This window comes from Cupressus sempervirens, chromosome 8 (assembly GCF_028749045.1).
Source record: "Cupressus sempervirens isolate cs-2001-9-10 chromosome 8, ASM2874904v1, whole genome shotgun sequence".
In the NCBI taxonomy this organism is placed as follows: domain Eukaryota; kingdom Viridiplantae; phylum Streptophyta; class Pinopsida; order Cupressales; family Cupressaceae; genus Cupressus; species Cupressus sempervirens.
Window position 1 is genome coordinate 208,476,220 of NC_143125.1, and position 13,276 is coordinate 208,489,495.

The window sequence follows — 13,276 nt, forward strand, 5'->3', positions numbered from 1 at the left end:
TGATCAAAAGGATCAAGTAAACATCAGGAAAGAGAATATATAACATCTAGTAGTAAGGTGTTAACTGAAGGATCATGGTGTTGAATCATTTTAATAGGTGATGCAGAGAAAATATCCTAATAGAGTAGCCTTAACATGTTTCAAGTTCTAATAGACTTTTGTAAAATCTCTTAACCAAGTGCTTACTTCATTGTGAGTTAAAATCCTCTAACAAGGTGAGACCTAACAGTCTTTGTATCTTTTGATAGGGTAGATCCCTCATAGGATAAACCATAGATTATGATCAAACAATAGTAACCATAATTGGGTACACTTTACAAATATAGTAGTGAAGATTTGTGGGTTTCATCCCCACCCTATTTTGACCTTCTCTTTGGAGGGTTTCTAGGTAACTAATATATTGTGTCAAATGTTATTTTCTTTATGTTATGTATGAAATGCATGGATAGTTATTTTAGTTTATATATTAGACTTTGAGATGGATGTATGCTGCTCATATTTTGGGTAAAGTTTTGAAGTGTTGACCCACCCCCACCCACTTCTTAGAATTCACTTTTACATTAAGTAATTCCAATAGTTTTTTATGATCTCAATAAGCTAGACTTTAGCTTGCCAAATTTGTACAAATTTAGCAAGGAGAAAATGGTATTTTTCTTTCCACCTAGTTTTAGGGAAAAAGATTTAGACAAAGTTTTCGAAATCATCATGGTAACCTTGAAAACAAAGGGGGAATTTGACTAGGGTTCTCACCTGGGATGGGGTTTTTAGTGGGTTTTTTTCTTCATCTTTTTTGTTTATATGTTTCTTTCTTTTTCTTTTGATCTTTTCTCTAGCCCTATTTTTGGCAGGCGAGCTCTGCTCTCAATGATCACTAAATCTATGCAGTTTTTGGTTTTCTTTATTGGCTCCCTATCATGATTGAACCTTTGTCAAATATTATTAATATTATTAATATTAATAGCTATAATTTCATAAATTTGACTCTTGCATCTATTTACAGTATCCCTTCTTTAGTTTCAATAGCATTGCAATGCTTTTACTTTCATGTTAGTTTCAACCTTGGTCTCTATATTTTAGATTGCTTCAGCTGTTGTATGGTTCTCTAACTCTTTAACTATTTAACATGAAGCTTTTCAATTTCATTTCTTTGGTCATGTGCCTTCTCTCTTTGTACTGTTGGTCACCTTGGTTTATATTTTGTATGGTATTAGGCTGGTTATGATTCCCTTTCCTTGCTAACGTTGATTGGCTACTTTAGATCTGCCACTAGAATGTTTTATTTTAAAACTAGTAATATCACCCTGACATTTCAAAAATATATGCAAAAAATATTAACTTTTAACATCATCCTATTAACAAATGGAAATTTAAAGCTCTAGCTCAAAGAGATTGATTTTTGATAAATTTGAAGGAATATATCTTAATATTAACAATATATATCAACAAACAAAGCAAAAGGATCATACATGATAAGCTTATTAATGATAATAAACAAATAAAACTAAAGTGCAAAACATGTAAACTAGTAAGATGGAATCTTTTGGATTTCTAACATTTTTAATAGGCTTAAACAAGTTTGGAGTTATTGAAAACAAGATGGAAGAACATAGCTAATATTATTTCTCTTACTATGAAGGCCTTGAGGTCTTTTGATCCCATCCATCATCACTTCCCTTGAAGTGTGACCTATCCTTTGTTATTGTGCTATTGTTGCAAACTAATAGGCAGATTCTCAAAAAGTTAATATTTGATCAAATTTATTAAAGAATAATGACTTCCATGTAAACTGGGGTATACCTCTTTTAAATGTGTAAAAGTGTATAGGATGAAAGTCCTGGCAAGATTGGATGTTTTCTTCTTCGTTCTTTCCTACCAATGCCCATTTAAATGGAGGTATCACTCTGTATTTTTTTTCCTCTTTTAATATATATATAAATCAAATGGCTTCAGCCTTTTAGTGATCAAAAAATAATAATAATAAATAAAATCTTGTGAACAAACTTTCATTACCTATATTCTCCTATTTATTAAATTTATATAAATTTTAAATTATTTAACTTATCACAAATACAAGTGAGTACATGACACTTGTTTAATATTTAGATTAAACTTAGGATATTAATTCATTTATAAAGATGGTAATCCACTCCTCTTTTACTTTACTACTTTCTACTTTTGAATTCGCCTATGATTAAATTTTTAAAAAATTATATATATTTTTTAATAGGTAATGGGTTGAAGCCTAGATTAGTTATTATTATTTGTTGAGATTAATTATTATTATATGTTAATTCGAGTGGATTCAAACCCAAGACCTCATAGATGAGAGGTTGACAACTTATTGTTATGTTATAGGCTCTTGCCTAAAAAAACTATATAAAATATTATACAACATGTCAAATATTTTTAACATTTACGTACCAAATATCATATATACATATGTACCAACTATTAGATATACCTAAAATAAAATTAATGTATCCATCATTTTTCACTTTACCATTTGGACTCACTAATTTTCTCCCTTTATTTAAAATTTCATCCAACAATCTTTTTGTGTCATTTATCTTATATCTTCCTCTTCCTCTCTTGCTTTATGTACTCTCTCCTCGTCTATCTCTCTTCATATTTTTAAAGTTTCAAGTGTTACTTTTCTATTGAGTCATTTGTTGCATATATATGATTTACATAAATTTTTACAAATAGACCTTTTTTTTTCCCAAAATGGCTTGCACCTCTTCAACATATGTGTATTTATTTAATGGTAAAAGGCTGAAGTCATATTAATTTTACTAGTAAAGTAATTGTTACATGTTCTCCATTCAAATGGGCACTGGTAGGAAAGAACAGAGAAGAAAACCTCTAGTATTTCCTAGGACAAAAGTCCTATATTAAATTTAACAATTAAAAGGGGGCATACCCCAGTTTACAAATTTGATGAGATTCTACCCTTTTGACTTGCGGTCTCCTTTTCTCGAGTATCCCTTTTAGTTTAGAAAGTCAATATACAATTGCCCTTGTCACACTAGATGACTTTGGAAGGCATTCCTTCCTATACATTTCTTACATATTGATTGTGTTGGAAAATCATTATATCTTGATATGAGTATGAAGAATTTGGAACATCTTTTAAGATCAGGTGACATCATATGAATAGCTTGTTGGTGATTTCATAATTTCTTCATGAGTCTATGTGTTCTACCAAAAATTTCAAGCTCACTTAAACCATTAGTCTTGAGATTAAAAATTAATCTAACAATTATGAATCTTAAAATCAGATAGAAAATTTCATTCTATAAAACATATTATAATCAAGATAACTTGTCCTTTCATTTTTTTAACCTCTAATTTTGTCGAATGGTTGGATTTCTTTCCAAGTATTTTCATTGTTATAAATATAGTTTAAAATTTGGACTATATTTGACATCCCCAAAATATCGAGGCAAAAACACACGAATTTTTTTTTTCAAATTAATGAAATTCACTATGTTAATTCATGTTTGACTAAGAAACATAAGACACATAAAGTTTTCTAAGGTTTCATATTTCATTTCATGTGTCAGTTAAATCGCCTAGTTGAACTAGGTTTCATCTTTTCAGGACATTCATTTAATTACCTTGATACTTGTTCTCATTGTTTAAAAGTACTTTTTAAACTAATTAAAATCATTAAACATTGATTATTAGATTATTCATGACTTTCATTTCATAGGTTAATTAAACATTATAATATCAATCTAACTTAGTCTCAACCCAATAGACTATTGTTCCTAATTATAAATTCAACATTATCAAATATATTAAATCATAGAAATTAAATTTCTATGTAATTAAATTTACCATTTCCATCATAAAGATGAAATTCTATTTTCTAAAATTCTACTAAGATATTTAAATATTAAAGCTAGTACCCAAACAAAATCTTCTAGCTATCTCTTATTTCTCGCTTTATTAAAACACCAATAACTTACCTTTATAAAGAAATGACATCACTTCTTTTTTAAATAAATAAATAAAATTGTCAAAATAAAATAAAATAAATCAATACTAACTACAAATCTAACATATCCTCTTTTAAGAAAGTTATTTAACCACAACTAATCATCGGACTCTTTTTCTAAAACCAACTAACCCATATTACTTTCATGACATAAATATTTCTTTGCTAAATTAAAATTAAACTAAAAAAATCTTAATAAACTTATTAACCATACTTATTTTATGCCATAAATACTAATCTTAACTAACACTATAGTAAAACTATCTTAACTAACCTAACTATCTAACTCACATCCTAATCTCTTAACCCCTCACCTATCCTCTAACCTTACCCCCTTACTAACTCCACTAACTTTATCACCCTTTCCCCATGTTTCCTTGGGCTTACGTGAACACTACAAAGGGGGGTTTTATTTTTAAAATTTTAAAATATTCCCCTAACCTACCTTTATTTTTAAAATTTCAAAATATTCCCCTAACTTTTGAGAGGCATAACTTTTGATCTAGGTCTTTGATTGACTAACCGTTTACATTTTTGGAAAGCTCTCCAAGCACTCTATAGCCTATGGACCAGCTTCAATATTACCCCATTTTTGAGGCCCTACGATGTCATTTATTGCCTCAAATCTAACTTTGAAGCACTCTTAGGGGGTCTCCAGGCAACTTAAAATGGCAATAACTTTCAAACTGTAAAGCCTTTTGACCTGATTCTTTTTTTGGAGTGCTTTAAATTATAAGTATAATCACCCCTCCAACTTAAACCCTCTAACTCATCATAATTATGGCTTAATTACAAAATAAACTAATTTTTGCATTGGCATATATCCCAAGGTGCTCAAAAACACTAACCCAAAAAACCAATAGTGGAACTATGAGAGTTGGAATCTCTATTTGACCTGAATGGGTATCCAAAAATAGAACACATTAAACAAAAACTAACACTAAGCATATTTTTGGGTGATACAGGATTCTCCTTACACCACTAGATGCTCCTACATTAGACACCTAAGGTAAATTAAAAAGTGACCCTATCACTTTATAGTTGGTAGAAGAAAACCCAAATGGGAAACCTTCATCATGGATATCCAAGTTGAATCTTCCACTGGTCATCCTTTCCATTTCACCAAGTATTCTTCATATTGCATGTTTCTGGTACTCTAACTAACAAGGCTATCCAAAATTTCTTCAATCTCTTCCTTCTCAAAAGTAGGAATTAGACATGGTTCCAGCATCAACTCCTCCTCTGTACTATCATCATGATATTCTATTAAATCTGCAATATTGAAAATAGGAGAAATGTGAATCCCATCTGGCAACTCCACCTCATATGCATTTCCTAAATCATGTTTCTCCAAAATTTTGCAAGGACCAAATTTCTTCATCTTTAGCTTGTTGTAGGTACCCACTGGAAATCATTCTTTCCTCAAGTATACCATAACCAAATCCCCAACTTGGAATTCTTTGTGTCTCCTCTTTTGATCTACTTTAGCCTTATGCTACAGATTCATCTTGGCAATATGTGCATGTACCTCCTCATGTAGGTTATTGAAATGTTCAGCAAAGTCTTCTACCTCAGCACTTATCCTCTCTCCTTGCTTGATCTTCCTTAGCTCTGGTGCAGTCCTTGGACTACTCCCATACACAATTTGGAATGGTGATCTACTAGTATTCCTATTCACAGAATTATTGTAAGAAAATTATACTTGTGGTAGAATCAAATCTCATCCCTTGGACTTATTTCCTACTAAGAACCTCATCAAATTGCCCAAACTTCTATTCACTACTTCTATTTGTCCATCAGTCTGCGAATGATGTGCATAACTGAACTTTAATTCTATCTTCAACTTCTTCCACAAAGCCCTCAAGAAATACCCAACATTTTTAGTATCTCTATCAGAAACAATACTTTTTGGGAGACCATGTAGCCTCACCACCTCTCTATAAAACAAATCTGAAATATGCATTGCATCATGAGTCTTGTGGCATGGAATGAAATGTGCCATCTTGGAGAACCTATCAACCACCACAAATACTAAGTCATTACCCCTTTGTGTCCTCAGAAATCCAAGAACAAAATCCATACTTATGTCCTCCCAAGGCTTCAATGGAACAAGAAATTGCTAATAGAGTCTAGTATTTTGACTAAATCCTTTGGTTGTTTGACATACTTAACAACTCTGCACAAACTTCTTCACATCTTGTGACAATTGAGGCCAAAAATAATGTTCACTAATAATGGCAATGGTCTTATCTCAACCAAAGTGTCCTGCCATCCCTCCACTGTATTTCTCCTTGATCAAGTTCTCCCTCATGGAACTCCTTGGAACACACAATTGACTGCCCTTGAATAACATATCATCCTAAATAATGTAATCTAGAAACCTAGTCCTATCTAAAGTAACAAGTTCTTTACAAGCCTTCCAAGCCTCTACAAAGTTAGGGTCCTCAAGGTATAGATTCTTGAGTTCATCAAACCCATCACTTCAACCTGCATTTTTGTCAGCAACAATTATCTCCTACTTAATGCATTTGCAACCCTATTAGACCTTTCACTTCTATGTTTCAATATAAATGTATAGCTTTGCATGAACTCTGCCCATTTCAAATGTCTCTAATTCAATTTACCTTGGTTGTTTAGGTACTACAATGCTTGATGATCAATATACAAGACAAATTCTTTTGGCAACAACTAATGCCTCCATTTCTTTAAGGCTTGAACTATTACATAGAACTCCTGATCATAAATAGAATACTTCTTCTTTGCATCATTTAATTTTTCACTAAAATAGGCAATAGGTTTACCTTCTTGGCTCAACACAGCCCCAATAGCACTGCCACTAGCATTGCAATCCACCTAGAACACTTTGTTGAAATCAAGAAGTGCCAACATAGGTTGCTCTATAACCTTCTTCTTTAGCAATTCAAAACTCCTTATAGTTCCTGTAGTCCCCCCTGCCCAGCTGGCTCATTGTTTCAGTTAAGGGTGCACATATACTACTGAAATTACTAATGAACTTCCTGTAAAAACTAGCTAGACCATAGAATGACCTCACCTTAGTGGTAGACCTTGGAGTAAGCCATTCCAAGATGACCTTCACCTTCTCTGGGTCCATTTTGAGACCTTTAGCTGATACAACAAACCCCAAATAGATAAATCTTTTTTGACAAAGCTACACTTGTTCAAATTAATAAACAATTTCTCTTCCCTCAACCTTTCAAGGACATTATGAATGTGCAATAAATGTTTGTCCAAAGACTTACTAAAAATCAAAATATCATCTAGATAGACAATAAAAAATTTTCCCAAAAATTTCTTTAGTACCTCATTCATAAGTTGCATGAAGGTGCTTGGCGCATTGATCAATCCAAAGGGAATGACTAACCACTCATATAGACCCTCCTTGGTCTTGAATGCAGTCTTCCACTCATCTCCCTCTCGTATCTATATCTAATAATAGCCACTCTTGAGATCTATCTTTGTGAAGTAACGAGCTCCACTCAAGCAGTCCATAAGATCATCCATCCTTGGAAAAGGATACTTGATGGTTATTTTATTTATATCCATTGAGTTTGTACACATTCTCCACTCTCTGTCCTTCTCTGGTGCCAGCACTGTAGGTACTACACATGGACTCAAGCTCTCTCGAATCAAGCATTTCCTCAATAGCTCCTAAACTTGTCTGTTTAGCTCCTTAGTCTCAGTAGGAGTCATCCTATGAGTAGCTTTGTAAGGAAAACTAGCTTTAGGGATTAAATCTATTTGATGACTTATTTTCCTTATTGCTAGCAACCATTTAGGAACATTATCAGAGATGACATTTCCAAACTTACTTAATAGACCCAAAACTTTAAGTGGAACCTCACTACTACCTGCCTTATCCTTTGTAGGAATTAAAGCATAACACATATGTTGATGTTTCATGTCACCCAAAAATTTTCTTCCATCGACAAGACATACCCTAGCACTATTGTATACCTTTTCACCATCCTTTACCAAGGGCTTCAATTTGTGGCAAACTTCATCCTTTGTCAAAGAGTATGTATTTGCATGACCATCATGTATAGCATGCCTATCAAAATATCATGGCCTTCCCAACAATAAATGGTAGACATCCATTGGGATAATGTCATAGAGAGCCTCATCACAATAACTCCCAATCTTGAACTTTACCAAATATTTCTCACTAACCAAAACCTTATGATCATCCTACACCAAAGAAATATGATAGGGATGGGGATGTTTCTCCCTTTTGAGCTTTAGCTTTGAGACCATTTCTTTTGACACTAAGTTTTCAGTGCTCCCACCATCAACAATCACATCACAACATTTATCCTCACACTTGCTCATAGTATGAAAAAAACTCCTCCTTTTTCTAGGTTCAATCTCACCACTCACCAAGACCCTTTCATTAACTAGAATCTCTCCTCTTTTTGCATCCTCTAAATGTGATTACTATGCATCATCATCCATATGAGAAACCCTTACTTGACCATCAACTTTCCTATATGTCCTTCCTTGGTGTTGAGGGCATTCATAGGCACGATGGCCTTCTTCATTACAATGAAATTAGGCACCATAGAAGCCTCCTCTTCCTGAACCTTGTCCATGTCTTCTACCTCTTCCTCACTGATCTCCAAATTTTTGATCATAGAAGTGGTTGAAACCCTCATTCCTTTGGTTTTATTTGGTACCCACATCTTCATTTTTCTTCTAGTTCTCATTTTGGCCTCTAAATGACCTACCACCACCCCCTCCTCCTTGACTATGCCCTCTTTCCCTTCCATCAAACTTTTTGTTTAACTTCTCCTCAACTCACAAGGCAAATTGGTATGCCTCTTCAATGCTAATCATTCTAACCAAACTTAACTCCTCCTGAATGCTAAGTCTTAACCCATTAAGGTAATGTAAAACCTTCTCCTTGTTTACTTCAGCATGCCCTACCCTAATAAGGACTTGGTAAAAATCCTCTATGTATTCCTGGAAAAAATTTCCCACTTGCTTTAACCTTTGCATCTTCTTGAAAAAATCAAGTTCATAATCAATAGGAATGAATTATTTCTTTAGTTTGTCCACCATGTGATCGCATCTTGTGATATTCTACTTTCGTCTTCTATTTCTTTCCAACTGAACCTCTTGCCACCAAATTTTGGCATGGCCTTTCATTTTGGCCTTTGCAAACTTAACTCTATCAGGGTCCTCAATATCCTCATACTCAAAATATTCTTCTAGCTCATTGATCTAGTCGATCAACTCATTTGGGTTTAGATTTCTCGAAAACATGTTGACGTTAATTTTAGCTATTTTTCCCAACTTGGAAATGGCCCTAAAAATCTTTTCCTCTACCTAGTTTAGGAATTCTCTATCTCCTTCCTGTTCCTACACAATATTTCATTCTTCTTCATTTTCCTCCTCACTTTCATTGCCTACAACAATATTCATCCCTCTACGGATCTCCTCTTGCAATGCCTGAACTTGTCTCTATAGGACTCTAACCTCAGGAGGAACAAATCTGGCCCTTCCACCACACTCCCTTCATGGAGGCATATTCTTTCTATATCAAAACTCACAACCACACAGTCTTGGTGCAAACTGCCTCACAGTCGGCGCTCTGTCTACACAATTAGGAAAACCTACTCTAATACCACTTGATGAGGGCACAACCCAAGACAAAATGAACACAAAAGGAAAGGGAAAATATTATTAGTATAAGTGATATGCTATTACATTTAGTACAATGAAAAAAAACTCAATGATGTGCCCTAGGGGCTTACAATGTTATCTAATTCTGGAAAAAAACACTCTTACAATACCTTCTCCCAAACTCAACTGAAAAATTGTGTTTACAAAACCTAAAATGACCTTAAGTAACCTAAATTAGGTTTAGGGTTAGGAATAAATTTTAGAATATGCCATTTGGCATCCATCTCCAAAATGGGTGGTTCTAGAAAACATGTCAAAATTCGGTGCGAAATTAGAAGAATCCAAAAATGCTAGTCCAACTTTCAGGAGGCATAACTTTTGATCCAGGACTCCGATTGATGAACTGTTTACATTTTCAAAAATCTCTCCAAATTATCTATAGCCCTATGGACCATCTTTTCTTCTTACCCATTTTTTGGGCCTGTACAAGGCCATTTAGTGCCTGAAATCTAACTTTGAAGCGCTCTTAGGGGGTCTTCAAGCAACTTAAAATTGCAATAACTTTCAAAAGCCTTTTGACCTGATTCTTTTTTGGAGTGATTTTAAGTATAATCATCCCTCCAACTTACACCCTTTAACTCATCATAATCATATCTCAATTAAAAAATAACCTATTTTCTACATTAGCACATATCCCAAGGTGCTCAAAAACACTAGCCCAAAAAACCAATAGTGGAACTATGAGAGTTGGAATCTCTATTTGACCCAAATTGGTATATCCAAAAATAAAAACACATTAAAAAGAAACTAACACTAAGCATATTTTTGGGTGATACAGGATTTCCCTTACACCACTGGATGCTCCTGCATCAACTTCTTGAGGCATGGCAGCTTCCAAGAAAGTCCTCACATGGGCACAAGATCCCAATTGATCTTCACACTACCCAAGCAACCCTTTTCTCCAAAATGGTATATATACTTCATGACATGGGTTGTTTGCAAGTGTTTAAACATTCTTTGTTTTTTGATTCAAGTAAGGATTCCTAACTCCATCAATGCATACAACTCCCTCCCTCTGCACCTATTATGAGGTCAACCTACCAGCCCAAAACTAGATTTCATGAGTACCATGTACTATCAAAGGAAAGGAATTTTGCATGTGTCCCATCCCTTTAGCTCACATGAAAAGTGGAGGAAGGAAGTGAAAGATGGGTGGTGATTTTAAATGTAAGTGGGATTAAACTTAATAATTTTAATAGTTTCTTTAACTTTTTTTTTTGTCCCAAGCCTACCTCCAATCTTGAAGAGAGGAGGTGATTTCATCATTTTGAATGCTTAGACAAGGTGGTTTATGATTAAAAGTTTAGTGGGTGAGGGTAGAGATAAGGTAAGGATAGTGTTTAAAGTTATTTTTTTTTATTTTTTATTTTTTGTTTTAATTCATTTTCTAATTACATAATTCTTCATGGAATGGTGTTAAATTTTTTGAAAAGGAATATTTTCCAAGAATGTTCTCTATTGCAAAGAGAACTATAAATTTTTACATGCAAATTCTAAAGAGTATATTTGCTCTAAAAATGGTGAAATTTTTTAAGGTTCATTTTTCTCCTCCAAGAGTTAGTTTTTTTTCATCAAAGTTTTAACATGGCATAAGTTACTAATGTTTGTCCATTTTCTAGGATTGATAGGACTAGGTTTTGATGTTATATTATGCATTTAAATAGGATTAATTTTTTAATAGATACTAATAATGCAAAATTAAGTAACATTCATTTAAATCAAATTTCTTCTAACACCTAATTATAATCCAATTGCATAACTTCATATAATTTCATTGTATATAATTACAATTGATCATCTACCTATGAAATGAATTATAGAGAATGCCATAAGAGAGGAATTGCTCTTTTTTTTTTCAACATACGTGGACTAGCCACTTCACATACCTAATTCAAGGACTCAAACAAGAAAGAATCAAGAAAGAAAACTCGATATCATTGTCATTACAATTATAAAGATAACACTAAATTTTGCATTAGGATCATTTTCCTGAGGAAAAGTCTCCATAACATTTGACTGAAGAACACCAAAACTCTGAATCCAATTTGGCTATATATCAAGGTATCAACTACACAATCTATAAATTTACATCAAGATAACCATGGAGAACCAAAACTAATCTGGTGACAATCAAATTCAAACATATAGACACATTTAATGAACTAATCTTATCTCGAGTTTGCACAATAGTGTTCATATCAAACCAAGACTAGGGAGAAGGTGGATTTTTCTAGGGTAAGGGATGCCAATCACAACACCAAAACATATGCCTCTTCTAAGGCTAATAATCACAAGAAATTTTGTTCTTTCACTCCTTATCTCCTCAAACACAAAATAGTTTGTATCGACAAGTACAGGCCCATGACACCTTGCTTTCTCCCTCTCCTCACCATGAGGAGAGAATTTGCACTAACCTAGAATCCAACTGAGGCCCTCCTCCCATAAATGGCCACTTCTACTCTATCCAAGGGTGAATAATTCCAACACAACTCTTACAATTTTCCCCACAAAACAAAATGGAAAACATGGAAGTAAGACAAATAAGAAACCCACAATAACCCATCCCTCACATGTTTCATCACACACATGAAAATATACACACATGCAATAGATCTACTTAAGTAAATAACAAACAAAGCATCAAGAAAAAGGCCATGAAGGATCCTACCTTCACAAGTGTTATGAAAAATGGAGCTTTTGAGAAGAGATAGTCCTTCTTCCTCTTCCAATCCAAGCTTAACTTTCTCTAAATCTAGAGAATGGGTGAACACCCTTCAACCCTCAAATTGGCAACTAAATAGACTTCTAAACTCACCCACCTAAAATGGAAATAACTCTAAACTTTACCAAAGCCTTCTAAGGTCTTCCAACTTGATCCTACCATTAAGACAACCTTTTTCATGAAGTGTAAACTTAGCAAACTTATGGAGAAGTTCAAGGAAAAATGGGATATTTAGGATGTCATGAAAGTCAATAGAAGGATCTAGAAGGGTGGAAAATGTCCCCAACCCATATACATACCCCATAGGCACTTGGTTTGCATTAATTTTGGCCCCTTATGATCATTTTAGGACCTATAAATTGGTTTGAAATATTTGAAATTTCTAAAAACCCTAGGAATGAAAACTTTCCACTAAACCCTAATTAGGGTAATTAATCTAGATTACCACTAATTAGTCTTAGGTTACTAACTTAATCAAACTCATATTATTGAGTTACTCTACTAACCCTAATTAACATACTAATACACATATACAAATTATGAGGTCAAGTGACACCATAAGATTCATTGTTAAATAAATTTAAACACCTTACAATTACATAATGATACACACATTTAGATTATGATACAAATAAAATATGAAACAACAAGGTCTACACCTCTTCATTAGACTCAACCTTAGTTTCAAAAATGGAACATAGGGTCAAAATCTAATCCTCTATTAGATCCCATGGTTAATAATCCTACACACTCAATTCACACATCAATAGCTCAAAAAATCACATGGATATATTTAAAACTCATTTGGATAATTACATAAATCAAAACATAAAACTTCTATTTAAATAACCTTT